General features: G+C 54.7%; 1 long non-coding RNA gene across 3 annotated transcripts; it reads left to right on the top strand.

Annotated features, from left to right (window-relative positions):
• The first annotated feature begins 3,292 nt into the window (after window positions 1-3,292).
• Window positions 3,293-18,228, top strand: LOC108399567 (uncharacterized). Of its 3 annotated transcripts, none has more exons than XR_012130772.1 (5): window positions 3,293-3,358; window positions 16,157-16,257; window positions 16,345-16,436; window positions 16,635-16,924; window positions 17,235-18,228. It is a non-coding gene; the product is annotated as an uncharacterized lncRNA (long non-coding RNA). The 3 variants fall into 3 exon arrangements; XR_001853677.3 differs by lacking the exon at window positions 3,293-3,358 and adding an exon at window positions 8,355-16,084; XR_001853676.3 differs by lacking the exon at window positions 3,293-3,358 and having other exon boundaries at window positions 8,356-16,257; window positions 17,235-18,226.
• Window positions 18,229-18,318: the final 90 nt, after the last annotated feature.

Genomic DNA, 18,318 nt, shown 5'->3' with positions numbered 1-18,318 from the left:
TGCTAGGGTGGCAATTGGCTCACAGAGCTACGTGACAGAAGGCTGGGCCTGGTAACCACTGGCTGCACTGATGGCAGCTCCCCCTTGGGCTTCTCTGCTGGCTCCTCTTCTTTCTTTGGACTCTGGGGTCCCAACCTCCTGCTTCCTGCTCTCTTGAGCCTTCTGTCCTCTCTTCTGCAGCAAACTTATTCCTTACCAGCTCTCTGAAGATGGGTCCTAAATTTGCACCTCAGTTCAATTCAGTTCTCTAGGTCTGTCTCTGTCCAGGACTGTCCCTGGAGAGGGTGCCAGAATCACAGTGGCTCTGTGAACCAGAAGCATCTCTGGGGCAAGTGTCCTAGGCTCAGGGCTCTGCTCTGGCCAGTTGCATCACCTGTATGATTCTCACTCCTTCTGAGGTAGAAGTAGGGGAAAAAACACAGGGCTGGGAAACAGTAGCACAGTTCTTCAAAAAAAACCAGACAGAATTACTATATGATCTGCAGCTCCACTTCTGGGTATATACCCAAAAGGGTTGAAAGCAGGGACACGAACAGATATTTGTACCCCTGTGCTCAGAGTAGCACTCTTCACAATAACCAAGAGGTAGAAAAACCCACACATCTGTGGACAGATGCCTGGATAAACAAAAGTGGCATATACACACCATGAAATCTTACGCAGATTTAAAAAGGAAGGGAATTCTGACACATGCTACAACATGGTCTTCCTTGAGGACATTAGCCCCCAAAGGACAAATACTGAATGACTCCCTTTATATAGGGTACCTAGATTCGTCAGATTCATAGACACAGGAAGTAGAGTGCTGGTTGTCAGGGGCGGGGCGCTCTGCCAGTGAGCACAGAGTTTTGGTTTGGAATGATGAACAGGTTCCAGAGATGGATGGTGATGATAGTCGCACAACCACGTGAATGTACTTAATGCCACTGAATTGTACCCTTAGGATGGTTAAAAGGGTAAATTTTACATGATGTACATTTTGCTACAATAAAATAACACGTGCACACACACAGTTACCAGCTGGGTTGTATGAAGGTAACTCATGTGTATCCCCTCTGTAATATTTAATGAGCATCCCATGTCCTGGGCTGAGCTCCTAAGCTCCCCTCCCCTCCCATCTGCAGCCTTCCCTTTGCAGCTGACGGCAGTTCCACGGAGACGAGCCCTTGATTCTCATCCTCTCTCAGCCCACATCCAGTTGGCTAGGGAACCTGGGGCTCTCTGCGTGACATATGCAAAGTCTGACCACTGCTCACCACTCCTCGGCTCCTGTCCTGGTCTGAGCCACCATCATCTCTTGCTGGGACTATTGCAGTAGCCCTCAGTGGGTCTCCTGACTTTGGCCCCAGCTCCCTGGTGCCTGGTTCCTACACAGCAGCGTGAGCGCACTCATTAAAATATAAGTCACATCATGACACTCCTCCGCTCCGAAGTAAAAGCCAGTCTCCACATATTCTCCAATGAGGCTCCTGTGATCAATCCCTGTTTCCTCTCAGCTCATCTCAGCTACTCTACCCTCCACACCAGCTCCCTTGCTGGGCCTAGACATGCCATAAATGCTCCCACCTTGGAGCCTGGAAGCATCTCCTCAGATATTCATATGACTTTTATTCAAAAAAGTCTTATAGGGTTGAAAAACATAATAGCTCCCTACCCTTCTGAATTATTGGCTAAGATTCTATAATAAAAGCAGATTAATAAGAGAAAAACAAACAGAAACTTATTTACCTGTATACCTCATGGATACATGGGAGAGACCCAGGAAAAAATGAGTAACTCCTCAAAGTGGCTTAGAATTCAGGCTTAAATACCAACTTAACAGGGAAAGAGAGGAGGGAATACAGGCCTGTTAGTAGAAAGTAACTGATTTTTAGGAAAGATGAATGGTCTCTTAGAAGACTAGCTGGGAGGTGGGATAGTTGTGACAGTGTGTCTGGGAGTGGTGTCCATGTCTAGTCTCTCCAGTGACAGTCAGTCCTCCCTGGTTGATCAAAGTCCATCACAGTTGGGTTCCTTTCGAAGAATCTGTCTTTAGGTGGGTGAGGGGAGTTCAGTGAAAGCATCTCCCTGCATTTGGTGTTTTTTAAGGGCCACATCTCAAAATAACCACTGCCCCAAAGTAGCATATTTTGGGGTAGCACTTCCTTACACCTTTCAGTCTCAAGGTTTTGCTTGAAATGTCTCCTTGGCCCTGAGGCCTTGCCTGACCATCCCATTCTAAATGGCGGCTCTGCACCCAGTCCTCCCATATTCCTTTCCCCTAGCTCCTCCACCTTTCTTTATAGCATCTTCCAGTACACCATGTGATTTACTTATTTACTAGGCTGTTAATGTCTGTCTCCCCCACTGGAATCTAACACATTTACTGATATATCCCAAACCATTTAGTACAGGGCCTGGCACACAGGGACTTGATAAATACTAGTCAAAGGCATGGATGAGTTAAAGTACTTGATTTACTATAAAATCTGTACACATGTGAACAATTGCTATTGATTCTGCTTTTATTAATTTATTATTTCTAGTTGCCTGAATGATGTCTTCCCCAGGATGTGCTGACAGCAGCTCACACTGATTGTCTCTCCTGCTTGGCCTCACCTTGTCTCGCTCTGTCAGTAGGATCACCCTTAGCATGGCTTGCTCTTCCTCTGTTCTCTTTCCCCAGTAATTTCTCCCACTGGCTCTGTTCACCAGCTGCAGCTCTTATACTTTTCCCCTGAAGAGACCCCTGGTCAGGCTGTGCTCTTGCTCAAAGACCTTTGCTTGTATGCCATTGCCTTAAGGATAGAAGTACAAACTCCCTAGACGCTCAAGGACCTGCCCATTAGGCTCCCAAATGATATTTCTCTCTCCACTTTAATCTGACCTAGGTTTGGAACAAGCTGGATTCCTTAGAACTGATGTCTTCCTGCCTCTGTGCCTTTGCCTGGGCGGGCCCTTCCACCTGGAGTGTCTTCCTTCATCTTTGCTTGCCTCAAATCCTACCTGACCTTTAAGGCCCAGGTTCCCCATCACTTGCTGTCTGAATCAGCCTTTCCTGATCCCTCCTCCAGGGCAGGCTTCCTGCATCTTTTGGAATCTTTGCATGACTTTCTGTTCTGGTGGGTATCTGGCGCTGAGTTGAGTTTTGAACCCTGTCCTTTGGAGGCCACCCTGCATCCGCGGTAATCCCAGAGCAGTGCTCAGTTTTGCTCAATTCAAGGCTTTGAATTTCAGGCCGAATGAAGAGCGCCCGAACAGGCGCACTTCCTAATATGGCCACAAGATGGCAGCACAGACCAGGCTTCGGAACAGAGGTGAGGCACCCCTCCCCTCCCCACCGCACGTTCCACCTCCCTGAGGGCGTAAACCCTAACAGGTAACCGGGTCCCCTCGAGGCGTGTGGGGAGGGTCCTCTCCCTAGGGGGCACAAGCTGGCAACTTGTAGGGTGTCCTCTGGGGTGGGGGCACCAGCTGGCAACTTGTAGTGTGTGCATTTGTTTTGCGAGCCGTCCTTCCCACCGTCTGTCTACTCTGTGGTCCCTTTTCCAACAGAGACCCGGGTCAGGCAGGAGCTCCGGGCGGGGAGCTGGCCAGCTTCGGTCCCGGTTCAGCACTGTGGCCTTGGGCAAGGGTCGCCTGTATAGTGGGAAAGGGCTGATGAGAGTCCAGCAGGGGGAAATGCCCATTAAAATTACTCTTTCTGTTCTCTCCCAGCCTCCTGGCAGTTTCCCGGCAAGGCAAAATGATGGTTGCATTAAAGAGCTGACTTCCACCACATTCCTTCCCTTTCTGGGATTCTGAAGAGGGGTGTGGTGGGGTTCCTGGGGCCCTAGAGGGCCCTGCCGCATCTCAAGGCCCACCTATCCCCCTTCCTGAGGCAGGACAAACCCTATCCAGGCAGATGAAAAACACCAGCTTTCTTAAAATTCTTGCCCTGTGACCGTGAGTAATAAATAAGCTCCTTCACACCTGGCTGCAGCTGCCCTTCCTGTGTGTGGAGGTCGTAAGATAACAGGGCCTGGCACCAGTCAGTGGTAGCTTCAGTAATAATAATAATAATAGTAACGATGATGATAATAATAGTTTATTGCTGCTCCAACATTTGACGATTGTAATTTGAGACCAACAGAGAACGGGGATTTAGGGATGGTGGGATTTGGGGATGCCTGAAATAGGCTTGTCGAGGGAGCAGGAGGGAGGACAAAGGGAGGATAGAGATGCCCCTGGACAGTCAGGGATGGCCAGGGACTTCCTTGGGAGACGCGTGTGTGGGGGAAGGGGCGGGGGTCGTTCGCGTGGTAGGGAGGCGGGGCGCGCGCCGGCAGGTGGTGGCGGCGGCGGCGGCGCCAGGCGTTGACTGCAGGCCTGCCCAGCAGAGGGCGCCCTGAGCGGGAGGATCGGGTCTTGGATTTCGTCGGGCAAATTATCCAAGGGTGGAGTTATCTTTCTGAGATGTGGGCTCTGCACATTCCCCTGGGATGCGATGGGGGCGAGGGTACTTTTGACTGGTTTGGAGAGCTGTGGGTATGGTCACCGTTTGTAACTGTTGTCCTGAATCTCTGTGGCAACTGTGGGTTTGCCTGTAATCATTCAAATCTTTCGTTCAGTTCATTAAAACTATGGAGCACCCACCCCGTGAGAATGTCTCTGCCAGGGAACAGCCCACAAGGCTGTCCTGGGGACAGGGAAGGGACTTGTATGCTCCAAGGACAGGAGCCTCTGGGCATGAGAGGTTTTAGGGCGGCTGATTTCATCCCAGAAGAAAGGGGAACTTTCCAGCCATGAGAGCTGCCCAGTCACAGGATGGGAGTAGAAGCCTCCTGTGGATTCCACGCATTCACCCAGTGTTGGCAGCTCTGCCTGGCACAGTCCCCTTCTCCCCTGAGCCTCCTCATCCCCTTCTCCCAGCCACCCTGCCAGGCCACCCTCTGTGTTCCTGCATCTCAGGCCTTCTTTCAGCAACTTGCTGGGTTGCTCCTCACCACTGGGCCTTTGCACATGCATACTCCCTCTTTGGCTGACTCACCCCATTCTTCAGGTCGCTTGAAGCTCAACAAGTTCAGGTCACCCTATTGCTGCTCATTTAGGCTTCTCTGCTCCCCCTAAATGTGCCTCCTCACACCTTACTGAAATTACTGGGTGATGATCTCTCCCACTAGACTGTCAGCTCCAGGAGGCAGGGACTACATGTTTTGCTCTCAGGCGTTTCTCCAGTGCAGTGCCTGGCATGGTGCTTAAGAAGTTTGTTGAAAGAAGGAAGGAATTATGAACGAAGGTAAGAAGGAAGAGCATGCAAAGCCAAATGTATGGGTCGGGGGACTTGGGTCAGCAGACCTTAAAGGCCCCTCCTGTCACTTTCTGGCCAAAGCTCACGTTCTTTGCTCAAATTCCCAGAAGCTGGAGGTTCACAGCCTGTCAACAAATATTTGTTAAGCATCTAGGCATCCTGCTGGGCACTCACCCATCAAATAAACAGGGACAAGGTGAAACGTTTTCAGTGGACACTAGCTTGGAGGTTTGATTTCCTGCCTAGAATAGTTTGCACATTGATCTATTTGTACACCTGTCTGCACCAGCGGGCTCTCTCGGATACCTTTCAGCTGGGACTCCTGGCTGCGCTTCCAAGGAAGGCCACCGGGTGGCAGCAGACGCTAAGAGACAGGGCTCAGCGGGCGTCGGCCACCCCCTACCGCCGGCAGGGGGCGCTGCCGGGCTGCCAGGTGCGCGCCTGAGGTGGGTCCGGTTTACCAACTGGGCTACGGAGGTAGGGGCAGGAGTGGGAGGGGGTTGGGTCCGAACCTCTGCAGGGCAGGCAGTCTGTGCAGCATCCTCTTTAGTCCTCATTTGTACAGTGGGGTCTTAACCTCTACTTCATAGGTTTTTATGGGCAAACAATGTATAAAGGGCCAGATGGTAAATATTCTAGGTTTTGCTGGCCATATGATCTCTGTCACATATCTGTTCTTGAAACGACCCCATGGACAAATGGGCATGACTGTGTTCCAAAAAATCTTTATTTATGAACATTGAAATTTCATGCAATTTTCATGTGTCATAAAATACATTTTTTTTGGATTTAAAGAGACCCCAAGTTCCCCAGTAATTTCAAGGCTGAGAAATGCTGCCCTGCCTCTTACTGGGGAGTGGTGGCTGTGTTTATGTCTCCACCCCAGACAGACTGAGTTTCTGGAGGACAGAGGCTGAGTCAGTATGGTTGAATAAGTGGATGAAGAGCAGGAGGCCAGAGCTTCAGGGTGAGGGTTTGGGAGTGGGGGGAGCTCTGTACCTCAGGAGCCAGTGGGAGGAGGGAGGTCACTGGGCAGGGAGGTGGTCTAGCCACTAGGAGTTTGGATGCCTGGCTCTCCATTCTGGCCACTGGCCACATTGACTCAGGAAGTCTGGGTTCATTTACATTTCATTTGCATTCGATTGGCATATCTCTCTGGTGCCTGTCCTGTCCTTTAGCAGCCTGGATTTGGGAAGCTGGTGAACAGGACAAAGGACCTGGGCTGTTGGGGGAGGCCTTGGGCTGCAGACCCAGGCCTGGCTCTTCCCTGCTGCCCTTCCTGGGAGCAGGTTTGGAGTTAAGCACTGATCTTTTTTGGGTGAAGAAGGGTCCTGCTAGGTCCTCTACACTCCGGATACTTGCTCTGGGAACAAGGCTGGGGGCTGGGCTCCCCTAGTTCCTCTGCCTAGAATGTGCTCTTCACACAGCAGGATTCTCTACAGCAGTGACAGAATTTTACAGATGTAATGTTGAGCAAGAGGACATAAAAGAAACCATATTCTATGAGTCTAGTTATATCAAGTGCAAAAGTGTGCTGAACACATCTATGCCACCAGCAGTAATGGTCACCCTTGTGGGCCTGGTCCCTGGAAAGGGGCAGTCAGGGGCACTGGGAGGCTGTTCAGATTGCTTTGTGATCTAAGTGCTGGTTCCATGGCGCAGCCACTCTGCAAATTCATCAAGTTATATGAGAATTATTTGTGCATTTTTCTGTATATAAATAAAAAGTTGAAAAAAGCCCAGATTTAAATTTTGAGAAGAATCTTAGCTATGTGCCACTATTGGAGACCCTCTCAGGGTGTTTCTCTCCCTCCAGCCCTTCCCTCAGAGCTGTTAGGGCCCTGACTGCTGGACTTGTGTGATTTTCAGTTTGTACCTACCCACCTTTCCCCCTGGGCTTTGAGCTGCCTGAGGGCAGTCCCATAGTCTGTTCATCCCGTGTCCCCTGCCGTGGACTGGCACAGAGCTGACACCATGGGTGACTCCTTAACACTTCTGGGGTGGCCGAAGAGTCCCTGAGGAATGGGACAGCAGAAGGTGCCAGAGGAGAGAGAGGTGGGACTCAGGGGTTCCTAGGGATGGTGGGTGTGGGGGCGCCATGCACATTCGGACTCCTCCACACCATGGCCTCTCACTGCTGTTCCCTCTTGCTCGGGAGGCACCACCCCTTGCTGTGTGCTTTCACCCCTGACCCTGAGGCTGCAGGGCCCCCACTTCAGACTCAGGAATGGGGAGCTGAGGCCTGGCTTCTCTGGAGTTGGTCATGTGCTCGGGCCACTCTGAACTCTCCCAGCCCTGTGCCTGACTCATCCCAGCCCTCCCTGCCACCCTAGTTACAGGGACTGGCAAGCTGGCACAAAGCCCTCTTGTGACTGTCTGGAATGTGTCAAAGAATGACTGTGGACAATGGCCTGACCTCTCTGGCCTCAGTACCCTTTTCTGTAGAGTGGGAGAGCAATTCTGGCTGCTGTGAGGGTGTGGGAAGCCTCGGGACCAGAAGTGTGGCGAGCAAAGGCCTGCTGGGGAGTGGGGTGGTCAGTGTGGGGCCACGCAGCCTGGCCCCTTTAGCCAGGCTGGAGAGGGGGTGGGAACAGTCTGTGCTCCCGTTCTGGGAGTCCCCTGGGAGGGGGTGGGTTGCTGTGGGGAGCGCAGGAGAGTCAGGGGGCTGGACTTGATCCTGTTGGCAGGTCTGTTCCCTGCTGGGCCTCAGTTTACTCTTTTGTCAGGGGCCATTGGGTTTGATTACCCTCTTGGCTCCCAAACTCCAAGGCTCTCTTGCATGTTCTGTTTCACCTGCACAGGGTGCTATTTTGGAACCCATTCTAATTCTTAAAGATTGGGAGGCTTCTCTCTCAAATCCAGTGTCCCAGCTTCCTGAGTGCGGAATGAGATCTGGCCATTGGAGGGTTCCCACATTTGCAGGCAGCAAACAAGGGCAGCTGCTCCGGAAGGGGCCTTCCTTCCCCCTGGGGGCCAGCCCTGCCCAGGACCCTCTGCTCCCATCTAGGTCAGCCCCCGTGCCTGCCCCCGCCCAGCAGCCCAGTGGCTGGCGCACTTGTATAGGCAGGCCTCTTTTCTCTTTTGTTTTGCCAGCTGGAGGCTTTGGGAGGCAGGTCTGGATTGGACTGGCATTAGCTCATGTGTTTATCCAAAGCTGAGGCCTAGGTCTTGGGATTTGCTGGGGTTAGGGGGTAGAGACAGTGTCTGCCTGTAGGCAGATGGGCCCCTCCGGCCCGCGGCCAGGTCCTTCCCCTGCTGCTGTGATGACCCCCGTTCCCAGTGTCTCAGCCTGGCCACAAGGCCTTAAAGACAGATCCTGGCCCATCTCCTGGTCTCTTGGCCTCACCTGCAGACCCACCCCAAATGCTCACCTCTTCGTGTTATTGGAGTACACATGCTTAAACCCTCTCCCCTTCTGCCCTGCCCCCCGCCCCCTGAGACTCAGCTTCTCCATGCGCCCCCACCTCACTCAAGCCTCCCCTGCCTGTCTTCACGGGGCCTGTTCAGTGTTGCCTGTGACCTCCTGCACCAGGCTGAGTCCTGACACTGGGAGGGGGCCTCATTCCTGCCTCCCTGGCCTCCAGCAGAGAGCCAGGCACACAGTCTGCCCTCAGTGAAAGATCTAGTAAATGAAGGCTGGCTCTTGTCTGAGAGGCAGGGGGCTAAGGCTACGATAGCTACCCTGAGAAGTCACCAGGGGTCAAATAGGCTGTTGTCTCGGCCTTGCTGGGAGAGGGAGAAAGGGTAGTTCTCCCTGCCAACACCATTCCTGGGCTCCTGCACTCCACCGCCTGATGGTACTCATGGGGCCAGTCTCTGGCAGGGCAGCGGGCCTGTGGAGACTTGGCGCCTTATGGCAAGGGGCTCCCAGCTGGCCACAACTCCCTGCCCACAGTCCAACTCCCCCACCTCTCAGCGATGGGAAGAAGAGAACTACAGAGGCCCTTCAGGGACCAGGCCAGCTCCTGACACTTTATAGATGGGGAAACTGAGGTCCAGAGAGGGGCAGTGACTTGACCTGGTGTCCTGGGACCTCTCCTCAGTGGCCTGAGCCAGGCTGTGGTTGGTCTGTTCTGGGGGTTGGGATGTTGTAGCACCGTGGGACACTGGGGCCATAGCCCCCAAATCTCCGTCTGAGCTGCAGGGGAGTGCGCCCTGCCCTCAGTACGCTCCACCCGGCCTGGTGCATCCCAGAGCCAGCAGAAAGGTAGGGCGGCCGCAAGTCTGAATCTGCCCAGCAAGCTGCGAGTCCCAGCGGGCCCTCCCTGCCGCAGGTGCTGGGAGAGGGAAGTAAGCTCTCCACACCCCAAATCTCCTGCCTTCCCTCCCCACCCAGGCATTCAGCCTGGGGCCCAAACAAGGCAGGGAGCCAGTCCCCAGCCTCCCTCCCTGGTAACTGAGGCACAACACTCAACACTAGGACTGTTTATCCTGCCAACCTGGGCTGTGGGGAGAAGCCTGGCCTGGGTGAGGGGAGGTGGGCAGGGGGCAGCAGGGCCCATAGGTCCAGAGACCCATCCCCTCCCTTCCTGAGCCCAGGGGAGCCAGGGCTGCTGTCCCAGAAACCTTTGTCTGTGTGGCCCCCAACCCCAGCCTCTGCTGTCAGCCCCAAAGACTTGGTGGGGCCTGGAAGAAGGGCCTGGAAGAGGGGGTCTGAATGGCAGGGGACAAGTGTAGGTCCTAGGAAGGTCTGGCCACAGGGCTGGGGAAGGACTCAGGGAGGGAGGGTCTGAGAGGGCCCTCCATCCAGGCTGGAGGCAGCAGGCCTCCTTCTGGGTGGGGAACCTTCTGGAAGGTTTGCCAGCACCCAGGGTTGGGCAGGGGCCACTGTGAAGCAGCTCCAGGGTTATATTTGGGGGCTGGCCAGTGGGCAAACAGGGAGGTTCAGAGCCTGGCAGAGTGGGGTGGCACCGAGGAGGGAAGGGGTCTCACTGCCTTTGGTTCCTGTGGCCCAGGGCTTGGCACTGTGGGGAGGTAGAGAGGGGCAGACCCGGTCCCAGGGAGCCTTCCGACTGAGGGAGAAGCACTGCCCCTGCCTCTGGGGAGCTCCTGGTCTGAGTGGGGAGGGTGGCATAGCCATGCTGGGAAATGGAGAAGGAGACTGATGGGACCACTCAGCTCCTGTAGGGAGTGTGGGGCTGAGCAGGCCTCTGGGGGCTGATGACCAGGGAGAAGCAGGCCCCAGGGGCTCTCTGCTGCTTCTCCCCAAGTGGAGCGCCTTCCCAGAGCTGGTGGGCCCTCTGCACGTTAGGGGCCTGGCCAGCGCTGGGGTGAACTTGCTGCTGCTTGTTGGATGCTTCCAGGGCACGCAGCAGCTTCTCCCACCACCCAGCCCTGTGCCGTGGGCAGGAGCCATTGTGGGCTCCTTCTACAGATGAGGAAACTGAGGCTTCGAGAAGCAGCGAGGCCCATGCTACAGGGCAGAACACTGTTTTGAGCCCCCAGCTCTCCTGATATTTGGAGGAATCGGCTGGGGGCTGACCCTGGGCAGTGCAGCAGAGGGTGAATCTGACAGGATCCTGCCGTCCCCCAAGTCCGGAGGCCTGGTGGGTGCTGTCCTGGTTCTTGGCTCCTCTTGCAGGGCCTGTCCTCTGCTTCAGTCCCTGGGGGCCAGCAGGGAGGGTGGGGTGGGACAGACCTGGTCCTGATGAGGCTGCAGCTTTCCTGCCCACCAGGCTGAGTCAGGGCTGGCGGGAGGCACGGGGCGGCAGCTTTCCCAGGGCCAGCCCGGGCGGCGTCCACATTCCTCTGGAGAGGGTGCGTCTGGGCTTGGCCAAGCCAGGTGTGCTGTGCCCTGCCCAGGCGCCTGCCTGCCCCAGAGCCAGCTCAGCACCACGGCCTTGTAAGGAACATGTCTGGCAGCTGCCTGGCACAAGGTGTGGGAACTGCTTGCCTCGCACTTCCTTGCTGGGTGGGGTGCTGGCTGTGGGGGGCAGCCCGCTGGAGCCCCAGCCCCCACACTGGCCTGGGAAATTGGGGTGCCTGCTGTTCACCCCCTACGCACACCCTTCTTTACCTCTGCACTTGGGGAGCTGGAGGCTGAGGCTCAAGACAGTCTGTGGTGTGGGCCTTGGGCTTTGCTCCTTGCTCAGTGGATTCTGGGGAAACAGTGAGGGGTGTTCTGAGAGCTGGGGGTGGGCAAGGGCACCCCCCTGGAAGCAGCAGGGGGCCTGCTTTGTTTGCTGCCCCATCTCTTGTGGAGGCCTCTGCCCTCACCAGCTGGGAGCTCTGGGTGCCGGCTGGGAGTCTGGGGCAGAGGCTCTGAGTCAGGGGCCTGTGCACATGCCGCACGCCTGCCCGGGAGCCCAGCGTCCACCTGTGAGCCCTGTGTGTACAGGTCCCTGCTCAGAGCCCTTCCTGTGCCCCCAGGCCTTGCTTCTCCACACCCCTGCTGGGCTCCCTGCATTGGCACTGGGGCTGGGAGTGACCCATGCAGGGGTCAGTCAAACTCAGTTCCCACCACTCAACTGTGAAATTCTGCCCATAATTCACCTTCTCTCACGGGGCCTCATTTCCTCCCTGTAAAAGGAGGATGAGGCCCCTGGGTTCTTGGTGGATGGACTGTGACCTTGAGATGGAGGCTTTGGGACTTTGGGGCCATGCCTTCCCCCCTGGGGAACCCCAGCCCAGCCCAGCACAGCCCAGCTGTGTAGCTTCCCCAGCCCGTCTGTGGTCAGGCCAGGCCTGGCAGGGGTCAGGAGGGAACCTGAAGTCTGGGATATGGGGCCCTTATGCACTGCCCACCCTCTTCCTTGGCGCACTTTCAGGGTAGGGTAGCATTTCAGTCCCTCCTGTGAATGGCTGAGGGGCATCCCCTTGTCTGCCCATCGCCCCCCGTCTGTGGCCTCAGCAGTTTTGAGCTCAGCCTGGGGGCTGGGCCGGTACCCTCTGTCACGCTTCTGCAGCAGGGCCTGGCTGTGCTTTGGCGGGCCCAGGGCAGCAGGGATAATTTCCCAGGCCTTGGTGGGAAAAATGTGCCCTGGCCCTGGGCCCAGGCTGGGTGTGGGAATTCTGTCTTGCATGGATGGTCAGGATGGGTGACACCAGGGCTATGGGAAGAGAAGCTGACAGATGAGCCTGTGAGGGGTAGCAGGCCGAGCCACAGTCATCCACACAGCCCAGTTGAGGGTTGGGTGGGGGGTGGACCCCAGCTGGCCCATGACTGAGCAGTGGTGGGAAGACTGGCCGGACATATGTCAGGCTGGGGCAGGGACCCCTCAGTTCTCCTGTCCCTAGCCTTCCTCTGTCTGAGCCCTAGGGCTGGCATTCTGGGGTGACCCAATTCCCAGGGACCCTCTAGGGACTTTGACTGCCATCCCCCCTCCCCTGTCTAAGGCTTTATGGCAAGTGGGCAGCACTTTGTCTAGGGGGTGGAACTGTTCGCAGTAGAGGGAAGGGCCTAGGCCCCTTGAAAGCTCCACTCTCTGTCCTGGTGTCCTGGGGCTAAGGACGGTTCAGTGGTGTGTGTGTGTGTGTGTGTGTGTACACCTGTCTGCATGCATGTGTATGTGTTGTGGGGAGGCAGTTGTCCCAGTGGAAGTGGGCTTTTGGACATTTAGATCAGGGTCCCTGTAGTTGCATTCTGTGCCCTGAAGGATTCTGGGAGTTGGCACTAAGAGCCAGGCCCAGAGCAGCCTGGGAAATCATGGGAACTGGTGAGAACAGGCTGGAAGGGTGTGGCTGCAGCAGCTGGAATGTGTAGGCGGGAACCAGCCTCACCCTCCCTTATCCAGGAATGGGCTTTGGCTGGGGAGCCAGGACCCAGCACCTTCCCTGAGCTGTCCCGGCTCTGTTCTCCCAGGCCTCCAGACCCCAGCTGCACTCCATTGGTGCACCCCCAAACCCCTCACTCCATGCTGGGCTAGAGCTAGCAGCCTGGCTGGGGTGGGGGTCGGGGGTGCTCTTTGGGAGAAGCTGGCAGGTTTTCCTAAAGATTCCTGGGTTCTTGGTGTTCTGTATTTGTTTCTAACCCTTTGCACAGACCAACCCTCTGTTACTCATGGGGGACTCATTCTGACGAGTTAAGGGAGCACACGACTGCACCTGTTGGGGGTTCCCTGGACTAGCGGATTGGGTTTCTGGGCTGTCTCTACTCCTGGGACGGGGGCTGAGCGCACCCACCAGTCCTGGAGTTTCTGGGCACTTGCTGTTGGTCTCTGCAGAACGGCTCTGTCCTCTCCTGTTCTGTTGGGTTGATTAAGGCACACTGGCCCCTGCCAGCCTCTCCAGGCCCAGCTCTTGTCTCTGCCTCCCCAGCCAACTCTCCTTGCCAGGTGGGTGAGGACCCCTTGAAGGCCCGGAAGTGGCAGGGGGCCTGCTTTGTTTGCTGCCCCATCTCTTGCAGAGGCCTCTGTCCTCACCAGCTGGGAGCTCCGGGTGCCGGCTGGGAGTCTGGGGCATAGGCTCTGAGTCGGGGGCCTGTGCACATGCCACGCGCCTGCCTGGGAGCCCAGCGTCCACCTGTGAGCCCTGTGTGTACAGGTCCCTGCTCAGAGCCCTTCCCCAGCTGTCCTGCTCCTCAGGCTATGCCGAGGCCCCTGTAAGGTGCATACTCAGCCCCATATGCTCAGGCTCCCATAGCGCCCTGCTCAGGCACCCTGCGAGGCCCAAGGGCCTCCTCTGAGCTTCCCAAGATCAGGGCCTGCTGTGTCCCTGTCATGTCCCCAGGCCCTCCCTTGTGTAGTCAGGGAGAGAATGAACTAACGAATGGGTGCAGGAAATCTGGGGAGTTCCTCTGCATTTGGACTTGCAAAGGGCTGTCACATGACCCTGGCCCGGCTTTTGCTTCCTCCAGTCTGAGGAAAAGCCTCCCTCTAACCTTGGGGTTGGGGTCTTCTGGAAGATTCCAGAGATCTGTCTTGAGGTCAAGGAGGGCCAAGTTCCTTCCCACCAGGACTCAAGGTTAATAGCTAGTGTGTGAGTGGCAATGACTGCTTTGTGTGAATGAGAGCATAAAGTGTGGGCAGTGAGAGGCTGTGTGAAGGTGCACAAGTGTGCAAGAGTGTGCCTGTGTGTGAAAGTGTGAGTCTGTGAATGAGTATTAGTGAGGCTGTGCAAGTCTGTATGAATGTGTGAGTGTGGATATGAGGGAGTGTGAGTGTGTATGGGCTTGTGAATGTGAGGGTGTGTAAGCCTGTGGGTGGGAATGCGTGTGAGTCTGTGTGAATATGCATGTGAGTGGATTGTGAGTATGAGAGTCTGTCAATGTGTAGTAATGTGTGTGAGGGTGTATGAGTCTATGAATGCGTGTGTACATCTGTGATTATGAATGTGTGAGTCTATGAGTGTATGCGAGTGTGATTCAGTGAGAGCTGTGGCTAAGTGTGTGAATGTGGGCATCTGAGCGCGTGTATATGAATGTGTAAGAGTATGAATGACTGAGTGTATTACTTGTGAGACTGTGAATGGGAGAGTGTGAATGTGTGTGAGCGCCATGTAAATGTGTGAGCGTGTATGAGTCTAGGAGTGTGTGAATATGTCAGTCTGAGAGCAGGTGACTAGTGCATGTGATTCCGTGTGAATGCCTGTGAGCTGTGTATGAGTCTGAGAGTGTGTGAATGTGCATGTGAGCTGTGCGTAGATGTGCAGTTTATCCAGGAGGGAGGGTGGTGGGGGACCCAGGGCAGAAGACGCTGGGCTCTGCCTTCCTCAGGGCCATGGTCGACACCAGTCAGGGAAGCTCAGAGCCCTCGCAGGAGTTCTGGCCGACTTAGGGAGTTGGGAGGCTCACTTTTCCCCAGAGGAGGTTACTTCGAGGGGTGAGTGGTCTTTCCCTGTTCTAGAGAGAGCTCAGAGGCCATTTTTTATTTAAAGAAAGTAATAATGAATAGATTTAAAATAATACCTACACAACGTGGGTAGAATTTAAGAATTAAGATACAACAAACACCCGTGAACCCACCACCCAATTTTAGAAACTTTGAGGAGTGCCCCTTCCCGTGCCGGTCCTCCACCCCACAGTGTACGAAGCACTAGCCTGGATTTTGGGTTGTTATTCCCTTGCTTTCACTGTCGATCTGAAGGCACTCTGGGCGCTGAGCCTTCTGTGCTTCGGAGCCAACGAGGCCCGGACTCCACCCGCTGCGCCAAAGAAGCTCAGTGCTGCCCTCTGGGGGTAACGAATAGTGGCTGCCCCAGCTCAGAGCCAGCCGGCAGCCTGGGTGAGGCGCCCCACCCAGGTCACCCAGCAGCGACCCCATAGATGTGGACACATGTGCTGTAGGACATGTGGCACGCCTGGACGCAGATGCGTACACTGGCCATTCGCACGGATTTGCACATAGACGCATGGAGTGGGCGCCGTACTCTGGGGCATCCCAACAGGAGTGAGCCCACAGCAGCTACTGTCCCCAGGAGTCGGCGGCAAGGAGGGCTGGTCTCCGCGGAGTGGAGAGTGCCCTCCCTTAGAGAACCTCACGCCCAGGGCTGGGGGAAGCTGGGTAGGCATGTTGACTTTGGGGTGAGCAGTTTAATAAATAGAACGACCTATGGTGGGAGGCGCAGGAGGTCTTTGCGCCAGAGGCAGGGAAGGATTTTTTTGTTTTGTTTTTTTGAGATGGAGAAGAGAGGAGAGGCATGACAAAATGCGCAGGCTGGCTTCAGAAAGGAATTCCAAGTTCTTGAGAAATTTCATGGCCTAGAGGCAGGGGAATGGATACAATGGCCCAGCCTGGGCCTTTGTTGTTACGAGGTCATGGGACTAGAGGAGCAGGAGCTAAATGTAGCGAGGAGCCGGGGCCCGTGTGGCGCACAGGTGACGGATGTCTGGAGTCCCCGGGTTTCTCCCTCAGCCTCAGGCGCAGGAGAGGAGCACAGGTGCGTAGCCTCGGATGGTCAGCAGAGGGCGCTCCTGGTACAGATTTGAGGCTCCAGCCTGTTGTCTCCTAGGATCGTTCTTGGAAAGCACCGGGGCCTGGACTCCGATGGAAGCATTCTGGATTCCCCTTTGGAAGCTATAAGCCCGGGCCTGAGAAGACACGCCTTATGAGGTGGGAGCCCCACCGCGTCCTTTTCTCCCCTTCCGCTGCTCACTGGTCAGGCACTGTCTTGTCAGTGTTTCTATTCCCTGTTTCCAGGTAGTGAGCTAGAAATGACCCCCAGAAATGTGACCAGCCTCGTTGGCCTTCCTCTGGCGGCTGTGATCTGTCAGGGTTAGCCAGTCTTTCTGGTGAGTTCCCGAGGGTCCCAGTCTCTGGATTGGCCTCTGCAGTCTACCTGGTGACCTTACTGGCTTCCTGGTTCCCTGGCTCACCGTAGGTGGAGGACTTCCTCAGGTCTGGCAGGGCCCCTCGGCCTGTCATACCCCAGGAGCCCTGGGAGTCTAGAGCTTCAAAGACCAGAGGCAGCTCTTTGTCTTCTGCTATAGGTTGGTGGCCAGGACACAGCCAGGTCCTGCTGGCTCAGACGAGGTGCGGACAGCCACAACTCCTTGGCGGGGCCGGGGTGGCTGCGGAGGAGAAATTCCCTTCAGCTGTGATGCCTCCTTCCCCCTCCTGACGTCGCCACGCAGGCAGAGGCACCTTGAACTCAGGATTCCCTCATGCACTCATTTTTACAGTTATTGGGCAGCATTTCCGTGCCGTTTGTGGGGACAGAGAGAAGAAGGAGGCGGGATCCTGGCCCATGTCTACAGGAGGAGACATACCATGTCAACAGGTGTGACCACACGGGGCGGGAAGTGCTGTGGGAGAGTGAATTGTTTTTTCCTCTGAGCCCTGCGTTTCCCTCTGAATTCTCTGTCCCAGTCAGTGGCATTACCTGCCCACCTGTTCAACACGGAAAATGCAGTCATCCAGCTGCCTCCCCTGCTCAGGCCTGTCCCGTTCTCAGCCTCGCCATCTCTCTCCCAGGGCGGCCCTGCCCCCATCCAGCTTTCACATTGCCAACAGAGTGAGCCCTTCCTCAAACTACCCAATGCCTAGATGCATAAGGGAAGAAACTAGCAAATGTTTTCCCTGTTTTATAGGAAATCCTCTGTTTGGAAGAAGACACTACAATGGAAGACCAATGGCCAAAAATGCATTTGCAACCCTTGTGCCAAAGGCCTTGTTCGCACATTTACCAAAAGCCCACAGAAGTCAGGAAGGAAACCTGACACCACAAAGGAGGTAAAGAGGAACAGTTGGTTCATAAGAAAGAAGAAAGAAAAGGAAGGGCCAAAACATGCAGGGATTGGTGGTCCATCTCACATGATTAAAGAAATGGAACCTGAAACAAGAGAGAGGACTTTTCTACGACCAAAAAAATGAAAATTGGAAAACCACAATAGCAACAGATGAGCCTTCAGATCCCGGTGAGACCCACTGCGGTGGGCCTGTTGGGGGGACAGTTACTCTCACTCAGGGTTGGTGGGAGTGAAATGTCGTAGCACGTTTCAGGAAGACTTGAAATTTTCACTGTGGGGAATTTCAAATATGCACACAAGTAGAGAGAACAGCAAAACAGACTCCTAGTACCCATCATCCCATTTTTGTAGCTGTCAACATGCTGCCATCCCTGTTCCTTGTTGGGGAGGTTACAGTATTTTAAAGCGAACCCCAGATTTCATTTCATTTTACTCTGGAAGAAAATTTGGCAATAGCTGTCAAAGGAAAAAGTGGATTTACCTTTTAACTTAGCAATCCCACTGCTAAATTTTCCTCTAAGGAGATATTTGTAAATGTTCCCTGCGCTGTGTGTTCAGGGAGGTTTATTTCACTGCTGTTTGTAAAAGTGGAAAACTCGAGACTGGAGAGGTGGTTGGTAGGGACAGGAGTAAATAAATTATAGCTCATGGTCATAATGAATTAAAAAGAATGAGGTGGCTCTCCAAGAGGTATGATTAACTGGGAAATTGAGGCATTGGCCAGATCGATAATATCTCTTTTGTATAATTAAAATCTCTATAAAGGACACATTAAAAAGTCAAAACACAACACAGCAATGTTTGGATGACTCTCTGCTGCTACAGGATAAAGGCTAGACTTTTAGAATGCCTTTTGTGGTAGTCTTTCTTTTCCTTTTCCAACTTCCATTCTAGCCATTTCTCTCACTTGTATGTCTTATGATAT

Source organism: Manis javanica, chromosome 4 (assembly GCF_040802235.1).
Source record: "Manis javanica isolate MJ-LG chromosome 4, MJ_LKY, whole genome shotgun sequence".
Lineage (NCBI taxonomy): Eukaryota > Metazoa > Chordata > Mammalia > Pholidota > Manidae > Manis > Manis javanica.
This window is presented reverse-complemented; position numbering and strand designations above follow the sequence as displayed.